Here is a 13,114-nt window from a genome sequence, read left to right on the forward strand (position 1 = left end):
TGTGGCAAGGGGAATCACACAAGCTGCCTGTGGAGCTCACAGGAGTTTTATGAATCCCACTTCATGCCAGGGGCTTCTAGATCAGCATGAGATGCCCAGACTGACACATCTGAGTCAATTCCTGAACCAGGTGTCAAGGAGCTCCCTTCTTGTCCTAACTAGGTGTGCTGCCTGGTTTGGAGATAAGAATCAGGGGTTCCACAGGAGCAAATTTCCATCTCTCACAGGTAGTGATCCTCTGATGAAAGAACTTGCAATGTTGGAAATAGTTCCTCTCCACTCAATGGGATGAGACTACAGGTGATTACTTCACTCTATTGCAGTGAACATTTCCCAGGAGGAGGGAACACGAGGGACAGAGAAATTGGTGAGTCCAGCTGGGCCTCTGCTCCTGAGCGGGGCCAGGCTCCTGGGACGGAGGCAGCTCGTGGCAGCCTGGCAGCACTGCCCAGAGACAGCCGAGTGCAGGAGCAGCTCCTGTGCCAAGAGCAGCAGGGCTGCGGGCACTGCCTGCTGCTGCGGACAGCAGAGGAGAGAAGGCAGCGAGAGGGGAACGGCAGTGTGGAGTGGGGTGACAGAGGAGACTTTCACAGCTCTTGACATGGTGAGTTTTTGCTTACAGGACAATGGTACGGAGCTTCTTGAATGGGACATAAGAACCCATCACACCCCAAGGGTGGCAGCAATTTTTGCTTCTTTCTCATGACTTTTCCAGTGCAGAGGAAGAGGAGCTGCTTCAGAGCAGGGATTCTCTAACACCACCTAAGGGCAGGGCATCCTGCTGCCTTCCCCAACAGAAACAGCAGTGATGTGAAGCTGGGGTGTGCAGACAGGGTGAGAGGTCTGCACTTCAGAGCAGGGTCCCTGCACCCAAAGGCGCTGTGTGCCCGCAGCAGCGACTGTGTCGCCTGTGAAGGTCAGCACTCAGCCTGCCCAGGGAGCTCCCCACAGCACTGAGGGGAGAAGTTCTGGGTGGGAGGATTATCCTCTGCCAGGACAGGCTCCTTCTCCTGCTGGGAGGGTGCTGCGGGGGTCAGCTCTGCTCACAGGTGTAGCTGTGAGCACATTTCAGAGGGCACTTTGCAAAAGGAAAGGCAAGGCAGGTATTGAGATGGTGCTTAGAATTTCCTTCCACTTGGTAAGAGGAAAATGGAGACGAAACTGGCAGATTTGAACAAGACACTGAGACTCATTGAGAGATTCAAGGAGCAGCCAAAGAGTCTGCCAGGGACATCTGACTGTCCCCTCAGCCATCCCTTAGTCCATAGACAGCACCAGCTTCTCCTGGGCTGCTGCATCAGGGTCTATCTGAGCTGCTCCTTAGCACCTGCAAACATGGGGGTGCCCCTGGACAGTCCCCTGCTCCTGGGAGGTTTCTGCAGGGAGAACTGGGCTCACTTGCGAGTGTCGTTGTCCTTCATCTGAGTGAGGTGCAAGTACACGACAGTGAGGGGCAAGGCTCAGTGATGAAACAGGTCCTGTGACAAAGTCTTTTTCTCCTGAGAGTGATTGAAATGGCAAAGATTTCTGTTCTATCTAAGAATGCTCCCACATTGAGGAGGCACCTTTGTGTGTTTGTGTGTGCACCATTATAGATATTATATATACACATATTTCTATATCAACAGACTCCTGCAGTGACCCTTTTGCAGAGAACACTTGATTTCTGCATATTGAAGAGCCCTGCCATGGAAGGGGAGGCCATCAACTCCTGCAGATTTTGTGCAGCAAAGCTACTCCTTCTCTCTGAAGTTTCTGGAAGACAGGTGCAGATGGTGAAGTGGCATGAGGACAAGGTCTGTCTCTAGACATCTCAACATCTAAAAAGAGGTAAGGTCTTTCCTTGCTTCCATTTGACTGTTCTCTTCCCTGGCTGGAGTCAGATCTGGTGTGACAGATTCAGACACAAATATCTCTGTTGAGGTGGGCAAGATAGATGGAGACAAAGCACTTCTCCTTCAGACACAACCGGTGTGAGCGCTGTATTCAGCTCTCATGCTGGTGAATGGAGAATATTCCCAGTGGGGTTTCGGGGCCACGTCTCTTCCAAGAAATGCAAGACGCCATTCCCAGGAATCTCCAGAAATACTAATCAAAGAGCAGTTTGACACATCCAGTTACACCTGCAGCACAGCAGAAACAACTCTTTGGAGCCATGGGAAGTGGGTCCCTGCTGCAGGAATACAGCCATTTCAACGTGGATCACCTGAAATGGGGCTGAATTAAGGGAGAGAGGAAATATGGGGAATTTTGAGAAACTGAAATGGTTTGGCTCAGACAAGTCCGCTCTAAATTTTTGCTTTCTTTCCTTCCTTGGACAGGACTCCCAAAGGAGCTAATGTCCAACAGCAGCTCATTCAATGAGTTCCTCCTCCTGCCATTCACAGACACACAGGAGCTGCAGCTCTTGCACTTCTCGCTCTTCCTGGCCATCTACCTGGCTGCCCTCCTGGCCAACGGCCTCATCATCACAGCCGTAGCCTGCGACCACCGCCTCCACACCCCCATGTACTTCTTCCTCTTCAACCTCTCCCTCCTTGACCTTGGATCCATCTCCACAACTGTTCCCAAATCCATGGCCAATTCCCTGTGGAACAACAGGATCATTTCCTACTCAGGATGTGTTATCCAGGTCTTCCTGGTAGCATTCTTGTTTTCAGCAGAGTTTTTTCTCCTCACAGTCATGGCCTATGACCGCTATGTTGCCATCTGCAGACCCCTGCACTATGGGACCCTGCTGGGCAGCAGAGCTTGTGTCAGAATGGCAGCAGCTGCCTGGACCAGTGGCTTTCTCAATGCTCTCCTGCACACTGGGAACACATTTTCCCTACCATTCTGCCAAGGCAATGTGGTGGAGCAGTTCTTCTGTGAGGTCCCCCAGATCCTCAAGCTCTCCTGTTCAGACTCCTACCTCAGGGAAGTTGGGCTTCTTGGGGTTAGTATTTGTTTATTCTTTGCATGTTTTGTTTTCATTTTGCTGTCCTACGTGCAGATCTTCAGAGCTGTGCTGAGGATCCCCTCTGAGCAGGGCCGGCACAAAGCCTTTTCCATGTGCATCCCGCACATGGTCGTGGTCTCCCTGTTTCTCAGCAGTTGCACATTTGCCTACGGGAAGCCCCCCTCCATCTCCTCCCCATCTCTGAATCTGGTGGTGGCTGTTCTGTATGCAGTGGTGCCTCCAACGGTCAACCCCCTCATCTACAGCATGAGGAACAAGGATCTCAAGAACGCCCTAATGAAACCGGCTCAGTTGGTGCTAGAAATAAGCTCCCTGTCCTTCCTAACAAGTGGCTCCTAATGCATCTCAGAGAGTTCTGTGCTTTGAGCATTCTCTATGTGTTTATAATGATTTTTTACATAAGTTTTTGAATGCATCCTCCTTTGCCAGAAGCATGAACTCGCTCTGTGTAATTGCCATACCTGCTGTAAATATGTCTGTCCTTGTGTTTCTGTGTCAGTCCTGGCTTCGCTCAAATAAAAGTGGATTTCCTTACTGCAGTACTTGAAGGTTTGACTCTCCTTCCAAAGTCAGATTCTAAAATGTGCTCAGGGACTTTCACCATCAAAGTGTCTGTTTCTTTCCCAGGGCTCTTCAGGGCCTCCAGCAATGGTCTCATGGATGATGTGTTAGGGAAGGAGGGTTGGATTCAGTTCTCAGCTGTGGGTGCTCAGAGCTCCTGCAGGTGGTGAATGGTCAAGTCGTATCTTCAATGTGACAGGGCTGAGGATGCATATGGATACCCTGCCCTGAGTGCTGTCTGCACAGTGGAGGCAGGGAGCCGTGTGCGGGTGCAGGGATGGGCACACATGGAAGCCCCCGTGTTCCCCTTGGGAGAAGGGAACCTGCCAAGAGCTCTCCCACCCCTGCCTCACCAGCACCAGTGATGACCAGCCCTGCTGCTGCACCCACACTTTCTTGGTGCTGAACTCAACCATGTCCCCAAGCTGCTCCCTACTGCTGGTGCAGGGACACCCATGGGGTCTGGCCATTCCTGCTCCTCACAAGCTGCTTGTCCAAGGGAAGGCTGGAAGAACAGGCTGGCACCATCCTCCTGGCACTGCACTGCCTGTGACTGTCACAGTGAACACTCCCCTCCAGAGAATGGTTCCTGGGACAGGCACTTGGGAACAAGCAGCTGGCAGTGTTGATGGGAGTCCATCCGGGACATGCCCTCTGGGTGGACAAGGAGGCCTCAGGCTCCCTCAGCCTGTTGGGGAGGAGTTGGTCACTGGGAGGAGTGCGGGGAGGAAGGACGTGAGTCCTCCTGTGGTTTGCGAGGTGAAGGCGCTGACATGTGGCGGAGACCAGGGCACTGCTGCCTCCTCGGCCCTCTCCCAGCACCTGGGGGATCATTGCAGGAGCCAGCCAGTCCCCAAGAACAACTATTCCCACAACTTTGCAGCCAGTGGTGGCAGGCTGTGTGCACATGGGGTGCCCTTTCAGCCACGCACTTATTCACATTGCTTAAAGGGGACTGCACCCACCTCCTCACCCTGCCTGGGTGCTTGGTCACTCCCATTGTGGTCTCACCCTTGTCACCTACAAGCTTGAACTCAGGCCCTAGCCCTCATGTTCAAAAAGAGCTCCACATAGCTGATCTGCCCCTTCACACTAAGAGCAGCCCCTTTACTCATCTTCCTTCGCTCACTCCTGAAGATCTCCTACCCTGCTACTGTATGAGATGTAGAATCATGTGTGAGATTCCACCACACCTCAGCAATATTTCTCAGTCAGATGGGCACCTCCATCTGCTCCTCTCTCTGCCCCAAGCTTTATGCACTTGTGCATGTTTCCATTGCAAAGCCTCAGCTGTGGCGCCGTGAACAGGTTGGTGATGGTGAAACTTGTTCTACCAAGGGCCAAGGACACAGCATTTCTGGTGGCTGCACTTCAGAGCACAGGCATGCTGTCATGGAGAGCAGGTGGCAATGTGATGGTGACAGGAGGGTCCCACTAAGACAGCAAAGCCTGCAGAGTCTGGGGTAGGGGGAATCATAGAATCATAGAATGCTTAAGGTTGGAAGGGACCTCTAGAGGTCATCTAGTCCAACCTCCTGCACACACAGGGTCACCTAGAGCACGTGGCACAGGAGTGCATCCAAGCGGGTTTTGAAGATCTCCAGAGAAGGAGACTCCACAACCTCTCTGGGCAGCCTATTCCAGTGCTCTGTCACCCTCACTGTTAAAAATTTTTTCCTTAAGTTCCTGTGGAACTTGTGGTGCTTCCGTTTGTGGCCATTACCTCTAGTTCTGTCGGTGGCCACCACCGAAAAGAGACCAACACCATCCTCTTCACTCCCTCCCTTGAGGTACTTATAGACACTATACAAACAGAGTTGGACCGCCCAGTCCTGGCAGGAGAGGGTTTTGCTGCCTGAGCTCCCTCTGCAGCACCTGGCGCCTGGGACAGAGCTGAATTGATCTCCCTGAAGGACAGTGCACCAGTGAAGCACGTCCTGGCTTGGACTGCCATCCAGTCACCCTGTGAACATCACTTTCATTGTCCTTGCTCCTGTCATCAAGTGGTGGAAAGGGGTCTCTGCTCTAGTAGCCTCACCCTTAAAATCTTGTAGCTCTCCCTCTCTGGAAACTCTTCACATGCTTACATGAGGGAAATGGGCTAATGATGACCTCAGTGTGGCAAATATCAGGCTGCCCAGGTCTAGGCACTTCTTCAGTGGCACCTTGTCCTTTCTGAAGAGGGATTCACCTCTGTCACAGGCCCAAGTTGCCATTAATCACCCCTAGGAGGCAAATCCCTCTCCTGTTTCTCCCTTGCCTTGGTCATTCCAGACTTTGCTCTCTTTGTGGGAACCTCCTTTCAGCATAACCCTGACAACTGCTCTCTACAAAAGCATGTCCCCGCTGTCAAGTGGGGCCATTGCACACACGGTGTCCTTGGCTCTTGGTAACAGGTTTCTCCATTGCAGATCTCTTCTTTGTGCCACAGCTGAGGCTCTCCAAACCCAGTGTCGCACACAAGTGCATGCAGGCTGGGCCACAGAGGAGGGCAGATGGAGAGGCACAAGCTGTCACTGCACGGAAACACGGTTGGAATAATTGAGATGCTTTGAGACCGCTCACATGACTAGAGGGCTGTGATGGCAGAGGACAAGCTCCGCAGGCAGGAAAGCTAGTGGAGAAGAGCAGGGTGGATTGGATGTCCTTGATGGGAAGGGACAATTCAGATGGAAGGAGCTCTTGCATGGGATGGATCAAGGTCTGGGTGAGAGCTTGTGTAGGCTCCCTCCCCGTGGGGGAAACTGACAATCTGAAGGGTGGTGGAGCTTAGGAAAGCCAGCAGGTCTTTAAGGAGCAGAGCCACCCAACCCAAGGATGGTCCATCCTGATGCTCATTAAAACTAGAAGACACCTTGGGAGATCAGCTTGGCTATGCAGGATAGCATTGTCTATTTTCTAGGGATGGTGTTCCAATAAGGAAAAAAATCAGGTCCTGCTCCTGGGACAGACCAACCCTTGCAGGGATATGGACTGGGGAATGTCCAGCTGGGCAGCAGCTCTTCGGGGAAAGAACCTTTGTGGGCAGCAAGCTGCATGTGAGCCAGCAACATGCTCTGGAGGCCACCATGTCCTGGACTGCATGGACAGAGTCCTCTACTCTGTACTCGTTAGAGTGCCTCTAGCTACTGCATCCAGTTGGGGCTCTCTGTAGAAGAACTCTGCTCATCACATGAAGTGAGTTCAGTGTCAGGCCCCCAAGGTGGTTGGGGGCTTGAGTATCATTGCCCCACCCTGTGAGGAGAGGGTTTGGGCTTGTTCAGTGCAAAGAAGTTAAGGGTTCTGCGGAAAATTCCCTTTTTGTTGTTTTCCTGTGGGTCAGCAGCTGACATTACCAGAATCAGACCTTTCTACCGGGATGAGGTTGCTTTTTCAGGCCTGGGCAGCACACGGCCTGCATGCAGAAGCTGAGGGCCATGAGCTTCTTTAGCCTGCTGAAGTGTTACAGCTATTGGGAAGAGAGCAGGAGCGTGTGACTGGCTGCAGGGTGGTTTCAGGGATGATGGACATTGCTCAGGTAGTGGGAAAGAAACTGAGAAGAGGAAGCATCCACAAACTGCCGCTTGAGGTACAGGCTTGACTTGAAGAAAAGAGAAATGTCACTTAAGAGCAGTGGTGTGGTACATCACGTCACCTGGAGGGGACCTGAGAGCAAGCCATGCCTTTGTGTTTCAAAGAACAGTCACTAAGGACAGAGAGATATGGGAAAAGATGGAGAGATGCTGGGGTGAGAACAAGGTGAGCAAGCAGCTTGATTGTCTATAGGCTGCTGGGAAACAGACACAGGCATGGGAAAGTGTAGGAGAGCCCAAGGGAGAGAGAACTGGGGGCAGTGCCAAAAACTTCTTCAAGAACCAGGACTAAGTCCTCTTGGCCATGGCTGGTGTGTCTGCCATTGAGGCTTAAGAGAAGAAACTTCTTCCTTTTGGCAACAGGGCCTCCTTGCCTGCTTTCCCCCAGGCACACAAGGTGTCCTGTATCAGTGTCCTGCCCTAGGCCTTGAACACTCCCACCTACACACTGTTCCAACGAAAAGCCTTGGGCAAAGCATGATGGAAAGGATCCCCCTATTTAGGGCCTGGGCCTCTCTTTGGTCAATCTGCTTGAAAACACACATGTAGGGTTGACTTGGCATCAGAGGCAGCTGCACTTTGCATTTTCCTATGTTTAATCATGGCTTCCAACTCTGTGCTCTAATCAGCCCCTGGGGAGGCTTTGCTTGGTAATGAACCACAGAGGGACCCATTAACCCTCCAAGAAACTTGGGGATGTGCTTCTGACTTGAACTTCTGGAGAAGTTTCTTCAGTCTCCTCTCAGCATTGGTGGTTCATGGGCTCAGCACCAAGAACTCCCAAGGGGTCAGTCAAATGCAAAACCCCTCAGGAGCCATGATTCTTGCCATAATTTTCTTCAATTTTCAAATCTTCTCTAGCTAATTGGAAAGGAGTGTATTAACATTAGATTGATTACAATGAGCACCTGGAAAAGAAAGATGGCTATTTTTTTTTGAACTTTCTTTATTCTTCCATTTTCTGAATCAGCCATATGCACCTTCTCCAATTCCTAGAGTGTCTCCTAATGAAGTCTGGACATGTGTGAAAAGTAATGTTTTTGAGGGGAGACCTGTATGCAGAACCTTCTTGCTCAGCTCCCCAGCCCTGCCACTTCTCTCATCAGCCACTGGGGCCTTGGATCACTCTGGCTAAAATCAAACCATTTTTCTCACTCCAGTAGCTGAATGTTACAGCCTACAAGGAATAACCTTCCTTGAACTGCTTTTCACAACCAGATAGTAAAGGCTGGATAGACACACAGTGAATGAGCTGGTTAAGAGACAACAAGTGTGTCCTGAAAGACTCCCTGAAGCTCAAAGCAGCAAGGGAAGAGTTCAGAGGTGAACGATAAAGAGCAAGGGGAGAAGGAATACTCAAACCATGAAAAGTGCAGATGTGCAGATCATCTGAATCAAAGCTGACTTTCAAAGTGATAAGTGTCAGACCCCATCCATGTAGTTGCCTCTGTCAAATGCAGTTGTCTGGAATTCCCTTTCTAGTCAATGCAGGCGAATAAGTGGTCTTAACAGACATTTGATTTCGGCACCACAGGGGAACACAACTGCCCCAGAGAACCTCCAGCAGCACCAGCCTCTCTGTGTGATTAAATTGAATCCAACCCCTACAGCAGATTTTAGTCATAAGTCAGAACATTCTCATAGAATAACAAAAATTATCCCTTCTAAAACTTCTGGCCATTTTTGACATTATGAAATACATTTAATTTTTCTTATTTTGCAGCACTATGTTGGTGCACAACATTGACCATGGCAATGAAGTAAGGCTGGAAGCAGATTCCTAGATAAAGTTCTCAGGAGGATTTGTGTTAAGGGCACCTTTGCTCTTTTCTGGCCTATCACTTCTATCTTAAGAAGCACAGTGCATGAAACCCTGCTGAGGAATTGAAGAACAGCGAGCCTACTTTGGTGCCTCCAGGAGGAAGACTGTCTTCTGCCACAGACTGTCCTCCATCCCACTTCTACCCAAAGAGCAGCCCACAGCAGTTATCATGGAGCTGAGGCTCACCTTCATCTCAGCCTGTGCTCAAACTTCGTGCTCTTTTATCCCACAGGACTTTGATCCTGTCTTGCCAAATGCCAAACCTTCAAACCAAGCCCCAAGCCCAGGCAACCCCATAGGTCTGCCCAGGGCGCGTACTTGCCAGGGCAGGGACAGAGAAGTGACCTCTCCAGTTGCCCCTTTCAGACATTTCTCAGGCTTCACTTTGTTGGTGAAGGTTGACTGAAGCCAAGCAGGGCGGCACTTGCTAAAATCCCAGTCCCATTCAGCCATTAGCCCACATTTTCCTTCTGCATTCTTTTACTCCCACTGAAGCAGGAGCAGGGAGGTTTGGCTTTCCTCAAACCACCCTTACTTTGCTGGACAATATTTCTGGCTTCCTCCTTTGCAGCCTCTCTCTTCCTCCCCTTTCCACATGCTGCCTCATTGACTGGAAGACCACATGCCAGTTCCCTGTTTAGTCAAGCTGGGCTCCAGAGATGTTTCCTGATTTTACCAACTGTTTGTATGGAGCATTCTTCTTCTTAACAGATGCTTACTTAATGGCTGCCTTTCCTGAGGTCCTCCACCCTTCAGAGCTGCTTTCTTTGGTTCATCCTATTGAAGAGCTCCATGTGTCCAAGCTATCCACTCAACATAACATTTCCTCAAGAATTCCATGCTGTCATGGAAGGAATGTAGCCATTCAAATGATCTCACCACATCTCTCTTCTTCTAATTATGGGGCACACCTGTTGCACATCAGTCTTTGAAAGTGATTTCATAGCTGTTTTAGGTAACAGCGGTGTTTTGGCTGTTCTGTGTTTGATAAGCATATTTCTACACAAATATCTAAATTCATCTTTCTCCTCGATAGGCACAAACCCACTTGATCTGACTCAGTGCCCTTCTGTCAATCTGCCCCACACTGGGTCAGAACTGGCCTCTCTAGTAGTAAAAGAGGATTCTCTCTTGTCTGTACTTGAAGACTGGGCTCCCCTTCCAAAGCTGGAAGTAAGAATGGAAACAGGGAATAGCCCCCCAAAATACCCCCTGGAAACCTCTGGGTTTTGCATGGGCCAAAGGTCAACAGCTCCTAGAGTGAAGTGTTAGGGAAAGAGGACTGGATTCAGGTGCCACTTGTGGGTGCCCAGTGCCCTGGAGAGGGTGAGTGCTCAGGAGGGATCTTCTGAGGACAGTCCCGCTCGTTACAGAGCTGGGAGAGATGCCCATCCTTCTGGAAGGGGATATGGAGCCACCATGGAGCACAGGAGACCTCCAGGAGCAGAACATGCCTGGAGTGGGGGTGAGTGCTGTGCTGGGAGAAGGGCTGCCCAGAGGAGATGCAGAAATGATTAATGTATTCAAGACATAGAAAATATGGGAGTGATCACAGAGATTTCCTCTACAGTCCAATAGAGAGCAGTGAAAATTAAAAGGCAAGGGCAGATAAATAGTTCTTCACAGCAGATTGAGAAACTTCCTGAAGATTTCCACTCCTTGATCACTGGAAAACATTTAAAACAGTCCTTCATCTCTGCAGGTAGAGCTCAAGTGTCTGAGTACCAGCACCCAGCGGGACTTGGAGATGTCCCAGTGTCTCTGAGTGACCTGCGTGGGCCTGAGAGCTCTTGCAGGGACCTGCAGGAGAGCAGAGCCCCTCAGAGCTGCAGAGGGAGGCTGGGGACAGGGGACCACAGCATGTGTAATGGCTGTCCAGGACTCCATGACTGCATCCCACCCAGTTCTGAAAATCATTTTCCTTTTCAAGAAAAAGAGATCATGCCAAAGTCTAGTGTGCTAAAACAGAACAATGAATAAAGGTGGAAGGTAAATCAAAGCATTTATTTGCTTTAACTCTTTCTCTTAATTTCATTCTAGCTTTCTTTTTGAAGACATTTTCTAAACATTTCTGTTATTATCAGGCCTATAGCACTAAATAGGAGGTTTCCTTGTCCCACTCAGAGCCAAGCACTCAGAAAAGCATCCCTGCCCACAGCTGCCTCTGCCACCTCTCACTCTCTGCACAGAGCACATCACAGTCGGCGGTGTCGTCCTCTCTCGCCTGGTGCAGAAAGGCAGGAGACCAGCTTCAAGGAAATGCTCTGCTTTAGCGGGGCCAGTTTTGCACAAACTAAATCTACCTCAGTTAAAGTAATGTTCAGGGCCAGCAATAAATGAGCCCTCCCCAGAAGAGCTCATAACTCCCCCCTCATCCCAGCTCCCCTTCGACACCATCCTTGTGCTCTCTGTGTCGGTGCCATCCCTGCCGCCTGCCTCTGCTTTCAGCCCCACTGCTCACCTCACTCCTGCTCTCCTGCAAGCCTGAGAGCCCATCTGTGCACTGGGAGCAGGCGTTCGCCTGTCGCTCCTTGTCCATGTTCAGGATCTTCTCGTGGGGACATGACACTGGCACCAAGGAGAGCTGCTCCCTCCTAATGGAGTTGCTCTCCTCAGAGTGGGGGGCCTGGGGCCTTGGTCCCCAACAAGAACATGGTCATAATGGGGACCACCCACTCACAATGGCCTTATGGGCATGCTACCACTGCCATCACAAAGCCCTGGTGGTTTCCATGGGGCCCCTATCATCACGCCCTGCTGGACACCATGGCAGACCCCATCATGATGCCTTGGTGGAAACCATGGAGAAAGACGCCATCACAATGTCTTGGTGAAAACCATGGGGATCCCATCATGATGCCTTTCTAGAGATCCATAGTAAAGATCTACACAAGGCCACCTCTGTTGCTCTGCCCACTAATCCTCATCCCTACAATCCTGACAGGCTCTCTGTCCATCCCTATGCAGAGCTCCCTGCATCCCACTGCTCTCTCCAGGGGTTCCTTTGTTCACATCAATTGCACCTTTCCTTGCCTTCCCAGCCCATCACTTCCTCACTCTTGCGGAAGTTTTCTTCTCCCCTGAGTCACTCCCAGTTTAAGGCTCTCCTCACCGGCTTGGCCACCTGGTTGATGACCATCAGGCTGGCAGATGGGAAGAGTCTCCATCCAAAGGAAATGTGACAACCTGCAGCCTTGCTGCCCTGCTGTGGGCTCAGTTCCATGTTGTCCTCCAAATTCTACTGAAAAAAATAAAATGAAAAAGAAGAGAAAAAAAGGGGAGGAGGGCGAGAAAGACCCTTGCTATTTGTCCTCTCCAATTTCATCTTGTAATAAGCTGGTATGAGGGTACATGAAAGCAATATGAATTATAGTATATGAAATGCAGAATTAAATCATGAATATTTAGGACACGTTCTCCTTCTTGCATCAGTGCATGCCCAGATGAGCAGGGATGCTGCTGCTGGAGGCATAATCTGTGCTTCACTGCTCTGTTCCAGAGCAAAGGCCACCACAATGGCACTGGCTGAAGACTCCAAAGCCCATGGACAGACCAGCAGGTTATGCGGAAGCTCCAAAAGTGCCTTTGCCCACTCTGCCTTTTGACAGCACCAGCAGCACCTTTGCTGGCCCCATCAAGCCAATAAGCAGGGTAAAGGGGATATCCAGGGAGTGCCAAGCACCCAAAGGCCAGGGCAGTGCTGTAGGGACCATGGGTGTGTGTGTGTGCAGGTGCTGTAGGTGGGCACATGAACCATTTGTGACTGTCACACCTGCCTATCCTGAGGGATGGGGCAAGATGGTAGATTTCTTGAAGCAATCTCTAGGAAAGTAAAGGTGCTGCTGAAGAAGTCCCTAGGCCTTGGTAGCCAGTGCTCCATCCACTCTGAGGCCCTCATTAGCCCAGTCCTTGTTCATATCATCTGGCGGAGTGGGCAGAAATTCAGGAGAGGAGAGCTAGAAGGGTTTGAGAGGGCAGAGACTGGAGCAGAGACGTGGTAGGGCCGGAGTGCCTCCCATTTATGCAGCACTCTGGATGTAGACGGGATGGGCTTTCCCTACAGCCAGTGCTGGAATGTCTTTGTTTGGGTACGGGACGGAAACGCAGGATGCCCTGGGACACTTGCCCAGCAGTCACTCCAAGGGCACATGATTTTCCTGCAGGTGTCCTGCTGCATTTGCCAGAGGCGCGTGATTGTGC

The sequence above is a fragment of the Tinamus guttatus genome, unplaced genomic scaffold (genome assembly GCF_059628265.1).
Source record: "Tinamus guttatus ecotype Peru unplaced genomic scaffold, ASM5962826v1 Tinamus_guttatus_pri_ptg000724l, whole genome shotgun sequence".
NCBI classification, from domain to species: domain Eukaryota; kingdom Metazoa; phylum Chordata; class Aves; order Tinamiformes; family Tinamidae; genus Tinamus; species Tinamus guttatus.